Source organism: Malaclemys terrapin, chromosome 4, assembly GCF_027887155.1.
Source record: "Malaclemys terrapin pileata isolate rMalTer1 chromosome 4, rMalTer1.hap1, whole genome shotgun sequence".
In the NCBI taxonomy this organism is placed as follows: domain Eukaryota; kingdom Metazoa; phylum Chordata; order Testudines; family Emydidae; genus Malaclemys; species Malaclemys terrapin.
The window spans coordinates 17,818,038-17,831,077 of record NC_071508.1 but is presented as its reverse complement, the minus strand read 5'-3'; the positions used below and the strand labels follow the sequence as shown (position 1 = coordinate 17,831,077).

Below are 13,040 nucleotides of genomic sequence, written 5' to 3'. Positions count from 1 at the left end.
GATGTCAGGAGGGTTTTTTTTTAAAGATGGATGAGCAGTTCTTAGTGCTGATTAGAAGGTGGGCTGGGAAATAAATGAATGGATTAATTGAATAATCCAGCTGAACCGTGTTTCCTGGAGCTCCTTGCACCCAAACTGATGGCCAAGCTCGGGATGGCCCTGAGGCAGGAGCGCATCTGTCTCTGAGGTGGAAGGTGGAGGCTTGTTGAACAGCTCATTTCCTGTCCCTAATGGAGGTGAAGAGGGACACCAACGCGGCACCCTGCGGGCTTGTGGCGAAGAGCCAGCGTTGCATACCGAATCCCCAGGACCGGGGCATTCCCTATATTGACCTGCTGGGGCAGTGGTTCAGTGCTGGCTCGGTGCGAAAAGTGCCCCCTTCTAAATCATCACAGCCTTGACACCCTGGCCATGCGGGGACAAATGCTCGCTACAACTCTGCTGAGCGGGCTGAATCGGAGACGGCTACCGATGTGCAGGGGAGCTCATTTTGGAGAGAAGACTCTGTTCCTACCAGCGCTCTGTGCAGGATAAGATTAGAATCCCCAGCCTCGCTCATTCGGGAGCTTTTCCGGCCTGGCATCTGCTCGCTGTGCTGACTCCTGGCTAGCCAGCAGTTTCTGTGGGCCGACCTCTGCTGCTTTGAACAGCAAGAAGATCCGTTGGTTGTGCTTGGGGACCTTCAGCTCAGATGTCCTGCCAGACTCTCTGCAGTTCCAAAATAGCGGGACCCAGCTTTCTAGGGGATGCTCTTCCACAGGCTTTTCTCACTTCACTCCTTTATAACAGGGAAGACTAAGTGCTCCATTTGAAACTTGCACACACTGCCTCTTCTCACCTGTTGCTGCATCCAGAAGGATTGGAGCCTGTGGTCCCTTGCTAGATGTCTCTAGAGCCAAGATTGAAAGGCAAGGTACCTCGGAGTTGGGTTTAGACCTTGGAAGTTTGCCACTAGCTTTGAGAGGGGCCATGTTGTTGGGGATCATAAGCATCCACGACCGCATTGGCGAGGTGGGGTATACACTGCTGGGCCTGCATAGAGGTTGCTTGATGTGTTCCAGAAGGTTCAGTGAAATGCCTCCACTGGAAGGAGCTAAAAGCTGGTGAAATACTTGAGCACCTGAGTACTTGAGGCAGGGAGGGGACACACTGAGGGGTTTATCTTCAGTATTCCTTCATGTGGTGGGGTTGGGGACGCCTCGGAGGTTGACTCCTTCCAAAATTCATCCGCTCCCAGCAATGTAAGTGCCCGTAGGTGCGATTCCCATTAAAGTGGGTGCCTGGACGTAGCCAATCCCTGGTTCCTTCAATCTCTTCCAATTTACGGTAATGCTTTTAAATTTGTTTTAGCTCTGCCAGACGTTTATTCTAATCCCCTTTCCACATTTCCATGTGTTTGTGTGTTAATTAAAGGGTAAAAAGCCACTCTCCGAGCAGTCCCGGCTTCGCTTTCGCCTCCTGAGCCCAAAGCCTTTTAAGATTAGCGAGTCACTTCCTGAAGAGTTCCTGGTGCCCAGACCCGGGGAGGCGGGCTGGCTCCACTTTCTGTGGCTCAGAGCAGATCTGTGTTTGCGGTAGCGAGTCAGAGACATTCCAGCAGCCTCTCCCACTTTGCATGGAGTTTTTTCTCCAGGGTTAGTTATAAAGGATTCCCTGGAGGCACTGGTGTCATGAATTACGGGTCTTCAGTGCATCTTAGATGTAATTTTTCTTCCCCACACCAACATGCTTCCTCTACAGCGTTAGCCTCTATGCTAAGGTTGGTTCCCCTAGTGCTGCCAGCCCATGCCGCGGGTACCTACCTGCAAGACAGCCTGCCTTCTGGGTAGCTGCAGTAAGAGGAACATGCTCCCTGGAAACCGGTGCTTCACGGAAAGACCTCACTGCGCTCAAGGGGGCAGTGACCCAGGCTTGACGCTGGGCCTCCGTCTCCTCCTGTCTGCCTTGCCTTCGAACCTCAATGTGGCTGGAGCCAGAAAGAATGCATTAGGCAAACTGGTTTGGTTAAAGCCCAGGGAGGGGCTTGAGCTGCCGAGTTGGGATGTCTGTCAATGGGAAGCTCTCCAGGCGGCGTTTTGGATCTGGAGCGTCTTGGTTGAGGGCCCGCCGTGAGTTAGAATAGCTCACCAGAGCCTCTTGCTGCTTCTGGCCTGGCCAGAAATCATCTCTCATGAGTCACAGCAGCAGGCATGTTGCAAATACTCGGCCAAGTCGCTTTTTACATTTTCAGCTCACTTTTGCAGACCGATGAGGTACAAATTGTTCCAAGGAGCATCTGAAATGCCAGGTACTTCCTGACGCTTGCAAGCCTAGACCCCTTCGGTTAGAGGGGGCTGGGGAGAGAAAAGGAGAGAGACACGCCGCTAACCTCCCCCCCTCCTTGTTTTACCAGACTTCCTTTTTTTGACAGTCAGTTTTGCATTCTCTGCAGTCCACGTGGAAGGGAGCTTATTGTGAACAGGCCGCTTTTGGGGTTGGATTTTCCCTGCACTGAACCCCTGCTTCTCCCCCCCCCCCCTCCGCCCCACTTCTGAGGTGTGGAATTTTACCTGCTGACAATACTTAGCACTGCGGTAGTGTTTGCTTTTTCTCCCTAGACCTGGGTGCTTTTCCAGGGAATGAACCAGCATCCTTACCCTTATTTGACAGGAGAGGTAAAAGTGACTTGCCCCACCTGACGGTTGCTGTGTTCACTGTTTTGCATCCCTCCTGCTGCTGTGTTTATAATGGTAAGAAGGTGGCAGGTGCTCTTCCTTCTGCTGTGATTCGGCGGATGAGCAAAAGGTGTTGGAGGTGACTAGAAAGGGCAGAATCATCTAAATGGAAGGTTCTGTGGCAGTTAACCACAGTGATTTGGAGGGAGAAGGAGATTTTAAATGAGTGAATTTACTTTACCCTGGCTTCTCCCTACTGGGGGGGTGGGGGGAGGGATTGAGGCAGATTGTGTGTGTCACACATCTCCCCATTTATCTACCTAGGGATTGCAGAGGCTGGGAGGTGAGTTACCGAGGCTCTAGCAGGGGACACACATCTTTGAATTGCTGTAATCACTGCACCTACTAGAGGCCATGTGTATGGGGGTAGCACAGATATTTCTGCCCGGCCTGCAGTAGTAGGGCGGAGAGGGATGGCAGATCAGAGCCAAGAACAGGGGAGTCGGGGAGGCCCTTGGTTACTAAGCAGCAGCACGTAGCTCAGTGTAGGGTCCGCTGTCGGGCCGCTGATCGGTCCTGTCAGCAGAGAGCAGGATAGTGAGCTCCAAGCTCTGCCACGCCAAATACCGTCTTGCACGGGGTGAGGAGGGGGAAGAACGCGGTGCTGGCAAGGCAGATGAAAACCCGATTACCAGCTCGTTGTTCCCACTTCAGAGAGAGGGGAGGGAATAACCTACTACCACTGTGGGCAAGGTGGGGAGGGGAACACAGTGAGTGGGCTGGCTGATCTCCACGTCAGATGCTTCATATGCGACTGGCCTTGGATCCTGGATCTCCCCGAGTTCCAGGGCCCAGGCACATCCTGAAGTTTCTGTGCAGTTTAGACTACATATTTTGGGGGGATGCGGGGGAGAATATTGCTGCACTGTGGTTTCCGCTCTCCCTGTGTAAATAATACCCCTGCCAGCTTCCACTCCTGGATAATCTGCTCCTGTCCTGTCTCACACTGTTCTTAACAATATCAGCACTTTTGTATGATTCATTCCCTAGGTAACGTGAGCCAGTATTTTGTGTGTTTGAGTCCTTAACTTTGTGTCTCTTCAATTCTGTGTTTGTCCTAATTGGGTTTGTAAAATCTTCAGAGCAGGGACTGTCTCTTATGTGTCTGTACAGTGCCTAGCACGCTGGGGCCCTGATCTCAGGTGGGGCCTGTGAACCATAATCGAAGTAGTAATCTCTGTAAAATGCACTACGTAGTCACAGGCTCTCTAGGAATCACTGTAATAAAAACAGGAGGATAGATGAGGGAAAAGAGCTAAAATAGTTACTTTATTTTACCAAGTACCTCACAATCTTTACTCTCATCATCCTCCCAATCTCACTGTGAGGCAAGGCAGTGTTGTTAGCCCCACTGTACAGAGAGACTAAGTGAGTTGCCCAAGGCCACACAGGAAGTCTGGCAGAGCAGAGGATTAAACCCAGGTGTCCTAAAGTCCCAAGCTAGTGCTCTAACCCCTGTACCATCCTTCCCTCCTCTGTATAGATACATAAAAATGCTTGATGATGATGATGATAAACATTGCAACACCATGATGTGTATGCGTATTCAAGAGCCTAGCGCTGCACATATGTGCATCCTATAAGCGTTCGCTTTTTAAATTGCAGAGGAGACGTGTTTTGTGCATGTGCGTGCTCAGCAGGAAGTCTGTCCCTATAGCAAAAAGAGCTGATCTGCGCTCACTCTCCCAGAGAAACTCTGGGCATCCATCAGTCTGTTAATTGTGCTAATTAGAGTGTGGAGGTGTTAATTGGAAAAGCCTGGGATTGTGCCTGTTTGGGGGAAGAAAATGTCAATAAAAATTAATTGATGACTTGGCATGGCGCGTGTGCTTTACAGGTTAGCAGCGAGTCAAAAGATGTCAAGGCAAATGTTACTGCTCAGATTAAGCAATTGTTAATTAAAAAGCAACAGTAATTAATACTCTCTTTGCCATATGGTACTGCTAAAGACAGAGGGCTCTCTCTTTGCCCTTTCAGTAATTCTCTCTTGTTTCTCTTTTCTTTTCGTTGTCATATGAAAGGTGCTTGCTAAAGCAGGCAAAAATAGATAGTAAAATGAAAGGGCAATTGTTAAACAAAATGATTTTGATCCTGGCCCCAGGAAACTGGTAATCAGTGATATGTTGTTGTTGTTGTTGTTTTTTAATGTGAGGCTTGTCTCCTGAGGCAGTTTCTTGGAGCAGGGCCCATATATTGGTGTGTCCATATAACGCCTGTCAGGATGGGCCCCTGATCCTAGACTGGGCCCTTTCGGTGCTGCTGTAATAAAAATATTTAACAATAAGAGATGTATGAGGGGAGAAAGCTAAACCAGGTGACAGACTAAGGCTCTGATCCCGCACATACTTTGTTCATTCGCTTGTGCTTAAGTTGAACACGTGTTCAAGTGTTTGCAGAATCAGGGCCTGAACGTACATGTTGGGACAGACAGACAATTTTTTTCTCTCTCCACTTCCAGCACATACGCGGAGCCACCAGCCTCAACTGAGCCAAGATTCATAATATCTTCTGATTCATAATTTTAAAGCAAGGCTGTAACAGTTAATATGCACATCATCGGTTTAATTTCTTTTAAGGTTTTACAAAACCTTAATATGAAGAGAGAGATTTTCATTATTATTATTATTATTTATTATATATTTTAAAATAAAGCTTAAAAATATTGTAGCCTTTCCTGGCAGTGTTAGGAAACCAACACAGCAGTATCCCACTAGCATTGAGACCAGAAAAGTGAAATTTACTGGACTAATTGTGAAACTGACCAGCGTTTTGTTATTGACCATAGGGATTGCCAGACTGGACCAAGCCAATGGCCTATCTAGTCCAGTATCCTATCTCTGATAGCGGCTAGTATCAGATGCTTCAGAGGAAAGGACAAAAAATGCCATATTTATGCAATAAGCTACCAATAGGGAAAGATTTCCTCGTAATTCTCAATAGCTAGATTTGAAATTATGCCCTGAAGCCAGGAAAGTTTTTACATTTTCTCCAATACTCCTTCTATTTTTTGTAACATTTTCCTATTATAACTCTGGATAGTCTTGTTATCCATATAAAAATCTAATCTAACTCTGAGTCCTTTAAAGCTCATGGCCCCAAAGATAGCTCATGGCTTCTGGACACAGAAAGACCCCGGGATTCTCTCTGCTTCTCGTTGAAACTATTCACATGCTTAAAGTTGGAGATGGTTGGAAAATAGTTAGTAGTCTCGGGATGGGAGGGGGAACATGGAAAGAAATGGAAAAACTTATTTTCTGGAATGTTTTGGCTTTTTGAAAATTGAAAAATTCTCATCATTTAAAAAAGAAACCTGAAGACTGTCGAAAGAAATGAAAATTCTCATTTTCAGGGAGAAAATTATTTAAGTGAAATATTTCGCCCAGCTCTGCTTTAATGTGCTTTGGCTGGAGTGCTCAGCTGTTACAGGCTTGAACCCTTAAAGTGCGGCAGAAATGGAATGAAGTGATTTGGGACTGTGGGAGAAACCGCCCAGGCTCCAGCCTGAATCTCTACACTGATTATTTTAGCCCAAGTCAGCAGAGCTGAGCCAGCCGCAGCCGTGCCCTGTGTATCGCACTGTAAACTATCCTAAATCACGTAATGCCCGTGCCTCAGTTCCCCCTCTGTAGAATGGAGTAATAGCACCAGGGGGTGGTGAGGATAAATACATGAGATTGTGAGGTGCTCAGATGCCATGGTAACGGGGACCATATAAGAGCCATGGATAGCTATCATCTTGGGAAGGCACTCAGCTGCTGCAGTGGTGAGTGTGGGTTAAGAACCCATATAGGCTAGAAGAATGCAAGTGAATTGAATGAAAAAATACGGGGGAAGAGAAACTGAGACACCATGGAGGGGGAAGAGGCAGCATAAGCCAGTGGTTAGAGCAAATTATAAAGCAATGTCTCTTTCTATTCTTTATGTGACTGTATAAGGAGTGTGATCTGATTGGTAGACTGGAGGACTTGGAGTGAGGACTCCTAGGTTCTTTTTCCTTGCTTTACTTCTGGCCAGACTTTTACGGGGACCAGTCGCTTCACCGCTCTGTACCTTGCTCTCTCTGTCTCCAATATAGGTGCATTAGCTATGCTTCTACCTATCAAAGTGTGGATGCATGGATTGATTTGTTTGGAAGGTGCTTTAAGATCAATACACAGCTCTGAGCACAAGCTTGGGGAGGTTGAATGCAGTCGGCATGTGGATCTGCCTACATTTTGCTCACCATGTCCGTAGGCAAACATCGTCTCTCTTTCTGGTAATGTCTGTGATCCCTTCTCGGCAAGCGCCTCAGTCCTTGGAGCAACATTCCTCGATCTCACGCGTGTGCCCTCGCATCCCTGCAAGTGACTCTCATATATTTTAAATAAAAAGAAAATACAGTAATCCCTTTAACCTTGAATTCTCTCATAGCTACAAGTATGTCACTTTGTGCGTGTGTGTGTGCACGCGAGTGTGTGTTTTTGAAAGTATGAGGACTACAGGAGGGAGCCGGCAACTCCACATGGGAATTAATGTCATTCATACACCCTGCGGAAATGACTTTTGAAATGCATATAATCTCAAACATGCAAATGAGAAGCTTGCTTCACCCTGTTTAATATGAATGATCAGCTTCTGAATAGCTATTATTACACGCCACATTTCAGCAATTATGTTGTTCCCGGTTTGTCTTTCTATCTTGCAGAAAGAAAAAAGAGACAGAAAAGAAAGAGGATAGGAGGGGAAAAAAAAGACAAAAAACAGCTTTTTTTCCCTGCTCTCGTCCCTTTTTTCTTTTCCTGTTTTGAACTTGCTGACCATCTCTCTGATCGGCAACTGGCGAACACCGTGCCTATTTCAGTTCTCCCCTTGGCAAGGAAATGAGCTGGCTTGAATGAAGCAAAACTGCTGCATTCTGTCTTCCTTGCAAAGGAGGGAAAGAAACAATTTTCCTGTCAGGGCACCACATCTCTAGTCCGCTTAGTGCGTCAGTGTCCGGGATCCCAGATGAAGCCTTCAGGTGAGGGGAGTCCAGTGTTATGCTCAACCCCGTCTCATCTATATCAGTAGGTTGGATTAATAGATTTTTCTAACCAGAAGAGGCCATTGATCATCTACTCCAACTGCTTAGCACAGGCCAGAGAATATCATCCTGCGATGACTACTTCAAGCCCACTGACTTGTGGTTGAACTAAAGTATTATCTTACTGGGCTTGATTATCGATTAGACACTGTACCTTGCAGCATTTAAGAGCTACGTGTTGCGACAGCAGCTCCCATGGGTGCCCCCAACCCCAGCTTTGTCAATCACACATAGTGATAGAACGCACCTTCCGTGCATGCACCTGTCAATAATACCACCAAGCAGGAATTCCCATCTCCGCTCCATGTCCAGCCACTCTTTAAATCTGTCCTCAGATCATTACCAATACTGTGCTCTTACATAGGAGCCTCTCCTCCGCCGTTCTCAAAGCATCTGACAAAGCATCATCCCGATTTTACAGAAGGTGAAACTGAGACACAAAGAGGGGAAGTGACTTGCCTAAATCAGACTCAGGAGTAGAACCCAGGAGTCCTGGCAACCTGTCCCCTGATTTGATCATACTGCTGCCCCCACATACCCATGGAATAGAAAGTTCCGCTGCAGTTTCACCAGGATCTGTAACGAGATAAATGAAATTCAGTAGGTAACAGGCTTAATACAAACAGAAGGAAGTATTTCTTCACACAACGCACAGTCAACCTGCAGAACTCTTTGCCAAAGGATGTTGTGGAGGCCAAGACTATAACAAGGTTTAAAAAAAAAAATTAGATAAGTTCATGGAGGATAGAGGTCCATCAATAGCTATTAGCCAGGATGGTGTCTCCAGTCTCTGTTTGCCAGAAGCTGGGAATGGGCGACAGGGGATGGATCACTTGATGATTATCTGTTCTGTTCATTCCCTCTAGGGCACCTGATATTGGCCACTGTCGGAAGACAGGATACTGGGCTAGATGGACCATTGGTCTGACCCAGTACGGCCATTCTTATGCACGTCGGTCCAGATTTAATGCATGCAGCCAGCCTGTTAGGGATATATTTTTTTCACTTGAGGACAGGTGGCTATTTCATCAGACACCTCTATGAAGGGAGGCAGTTTCACACAAACGCCCTGTAACACACATCCCATGGTTTTGAAAGAGACCCCTCCATTACAGCTAACAAGTCACTCACTGGTAAAGCCCAATTGCATAAAGATTATTAATCCGATCTCTTTGAAACCAGTGCGTGGAACTTTTCGGAACTCCTTCCCCGTCTGTGTAAATGTAAGTAATAGAGAGGAAGGATGGGTTACTGGTTAAGGCACTGGACTGGGACTCAGGAACTCTGAGTTCAATTCCCACCTCTGCCACAGACTTGCTGTGACCTTGGGAAAGTTATATGCACCCAGTTTTTCAAGAGCTTGGCTCTCTTTTAAGCCTTAGTTTAAATGAAGACTAGATCATGAAGCACTCAGCAGCCAGCAGCTCCTGTTTTGACCCTTCTGGGCAGATTCTCAATAGAGTTCTGCATGCGGTGTGCTGGGCTCTTCTGAAAATCTGGCCCCCAATCCCTCTGTGCCTCAGTTTCCCCATCAGTGAAATAGGGATAATAATCTTTCTTTGCCTCCTAGGGGTGCTGTGAAGCTAAAATCCCTTAATGATTGCAGGGGGTTCAGATGCTACAATAATGAAGGCCATAGAGAAGCCTCTAGCTAGACAAAATAAAGTCTTCTGGGATGGAAAGCTCTGTCACAACAGCTCACTCATTGCCAAGGTGTAGAAGAGAAAATGAAAAGTTTGTAATTCATCTGCTAGTGAATTCTGCCTGTCTAATGCAATTCAAATTCTGTCCCAGTGGTGATGATGCCGTCTGCAAACAAGAAGTATGGGAAATCTCACAAGGAGTGTTTGTCGATCTCTCTTCACTTCCTGGCTGCACCGTTCAGATCCGGATCTGAACTTCCCCATAATTCAGGCAGGCCAAGAGCAGGTTGTTAAGTTCTGTCCTAAACTTTGATGTATTCAGGTCCAAGGGTGGGAATTGTTTGGACCCAGCTCTGCTCCTAAATCTTCACACGCACCCCTTCTCTGATGACATACCAATACTTGTTACCTTAATTATACTTAACGTGAGTTGGAGTATCCACATGTTGTACTCACACAGGTATTTAGTACTGCACACAATTGTGTAATGGTGCATTGTGGATGATTGAGCACAGCCTTCTAGGAGACCTAGTGAGTGCCGGGGGAGCAGAGGTCATATAACCTTTTCCCTTCCCCCAGAAAGTCCCATGATTGCTGGAGAGTGCAGGCCACCTTGGAGCTGGGTGGGAGGTCGCACTGCACAAGCAAACCGTACGCTGGAAGAGACAAGTACTAAAATTGGATGCGCAGGGCGCTCTTAAGAGCGCAAAGCTCTGCCAATAATAAACCTGCAGAGCTGTTAAACACTTTCCCCCCTGCTCTTGCTGTTGAGCTCTGTCCAGATTCAAGGGCCAAGTTCATAGATTGCGAGGCTAGAAGGGACCATTGTGATCATCTCCTCTGACCTCTACAGAGACCCGCCCCACAATAATTCCTAGAGCAGATCTTTTAGAAAAACATCCCATCTTGATTTAGAAATGGTCAGTGATACAGACTCCACCACGACCTTTGGTAAATTGTTCTGATGGTTAATTGTTCTCAGTTAAAAATTTGCACCTTATTTCCCCTCTGAATTTGTCTAGCTTCAGCTTCCAGCCCTTGGATCGTATTAGACCTTTCTCTGCTGGAGTGAAGAGCCCATTATTAAATATTTGTTCCCCAAGTAGGTACTTCCAGACTACAATCAGGTCATCCCTTAACCTTCTCTTTGTTAAGCTAAATAGACTCAAGGAGCTCGATCTATCAGTATAAGGCATGCTTTCTAATCCCTAATCTTTCTCCTGGCTCTTTTCTGAACCCTCTCCAGTGTATCAACATCCTTCTTGAATTGTGGGTACCAGAACTGGACACAGTGTTCCAGCAGTAGTCACACCAGAGCCAAATAGAAAAGTAAAACAACCTCTCTCTACTTGTTTTATGCATCCCAGGATCGCATTAGCCATTTTGGCCATAGCATCACCCTGGGAGCTCATGTCCAGCTGATTATCCACCCACCCTCAAATCTTTTTCAGAGTCACTGTTTCCCAGGGTAGAGTCCCCTATTGTGTAAGGATGGCTGGCATGCTTTGTTCCTCGATGTCTACATTTGCATTTAGCCATATTTAACACGTATTGTTTGCTTGAGCCCAGCTTACCAAGTGCTCCCGATCGTTCTGCATCATTGACCTGTCATCTTCATTATTTACCGTTCCTCCAATTTTTATGTCAACTGCAAACTTTATCCGCGATGATTTTATGTTTTTCTTCCAGCTCATTAGTAAAAACGTTTAAATGGTGTCAGGCCAAGAACTGATCCTTGCGGGACCCTCCCAGAAATATACTTGTTCAGTGACAGTTCCCTGTTGACCATTATCTTTTGAGATCATTCCATGAGCCGGTTCTGATGTGTCTCATTTTATTGGGGTTAGCCTGGAGTCCTCAACCCCCTACCCTTTGCCATCCACAGAGGACAGGAGCATGTTCTGCTTTGCATGGTGCTGGTGTGGTTTGCTTCCCTTAGCAGTGAAACAAAGCTGCGGGGGTGGGGAGGTTGCACCTCCTATGGTGGTGATTAAAACCCATTGCTGGAACTGAGGAAATTATAGGCTGGGATATTTTTAGTTTCTCCAAGCCTTTAGCATCTTGCTGGGTGTGAGTGGGGCATGTGGAGGGGCTGGTTTTCAGTTAGAGGAGATACGCGGCTCCATCTACTATGGATATTTCTCATAGATCTATTCTGCAGCCCCTCCAGGATGACACACGCCAGCTTCCCTACCCCTGTGGAGTGAAAGATTCATGGGCAGGTTCTCCCTGCATAATGGCCCCTAAGAAAGAAACCATTTTGAATCCCCTTCCTATCCCTGAGTATTTACCCATGAATTGTTAGGGGAGGGGGCAAATGGGAAGGGCCAGGAGTGTGGGAAAGGGAAGCTGTATGGGAGGTGGTGATGCTGGAGCCAGTCTGATGAGGTGAGCAGCGAGTCAGCCCTGCAGCCCCCCAGCCTGCAAAAATCATGCAGTGAGACCCAAAAATCATGAAATCATAAAAAAATGAATAAGTTTGGGGTTCTCTCTATTCGCCTTGGAAGTTTTTGAGCCTTTAGGGGGCACTCGGGTCATGTTCTCGAGCCTTTTTCCACAGCTGTGAGGGTTAGAAATTTTACTTCTTACAAAATAAATAAATAAATAAAAATCTGTGATTCTCCTGTAATTAAACTGACTCCAGGAGTTGAGACTTAAAGAAAAACACCAAAAAAACCACTGCTGCATGTGTGATATTGAAGGGCGAGGGGTGATGAGAAGTCTGAGGATAGGGTCACCTTCTGGTGGCTGATGCATCCCTTTGAAGAACTGCTGCTCCTCAGGTTTGAATCCCGCATCCCATGTTGGCTTGGCGCTCAGTTGTGCATGGTTTGTTCTTAACCCTCTCTGCTTTGTGTCTGCACTTGGAGGCATCTCTCTGGTTAGTAGAGCTGGTTGAAAATATTTCCAGTGCAACATTTTTTGCCATTGAAAAACGCTCATTTGAGAGAATTGAAACATTTTGCTGGACTATATTGATTTTTGTCAACATTTTCAACAGGAAAATATCAAAATGTCCCGCTTCATCTCTTTTATGTGATATTTGAAATGATCAAGTCAAAATGCAATCTTTTGACCTTTATGAAAAACAAAATTCTTTGGACTATTTCGGTTTTTTTGGCGAAAAATTCCAAGATTTCTACTTTTTGTCCCAGTTCAGGATGAAATATGTTTAATGTCAAAATCTTGGAATTTCCCGCCAGACAGAAATTCTCTGTTTTGACCAGCCCTGCTGTTTGTAATACAATAACTACACAGAGAGTCTGCTCATGGTTCTGGAAATGTACGAGATCATTCACAAACGGTTGGGGCTGCCTGTGTGCAAATCTATCCACAGACCTCTCTGTAGCCACATGGTTTTCAGTTTAAGGGTGGCTTTATTTTGGTTTAGTTTAAACTGATTTCTGCTCCACTAGAACTTAAGTGAAATAAACTACTTGAAATCAACAGAAGAGGATCGTGCACACGACGGCCTCTTGGACCAGCTTAATTCAATCTGCTTAAAATCACAGCTATAATTGAAGCAGTGCATCTCTGTGTGTAGACAGGCTCACAGGTTAAAGTACAGCCTCACAGAGTTCAGGTCTTAATGCAGGTGAGAGAAAGCACAGGACAATGGGT

General features: G+C 46.2%; 1 protein-coding gene across 5 annotated transcripts in view; it reads left to right on the top strand.

Moving 5' to 3' along the window:
- Window positions 1–13,040, top strand: part of FOXP4 (forkhead box P4) — a 144,610-nt gene that overhangs the window by 29,461 nt on the left and 102,109 nt on the right. The window lies entirely within an intron of this gene.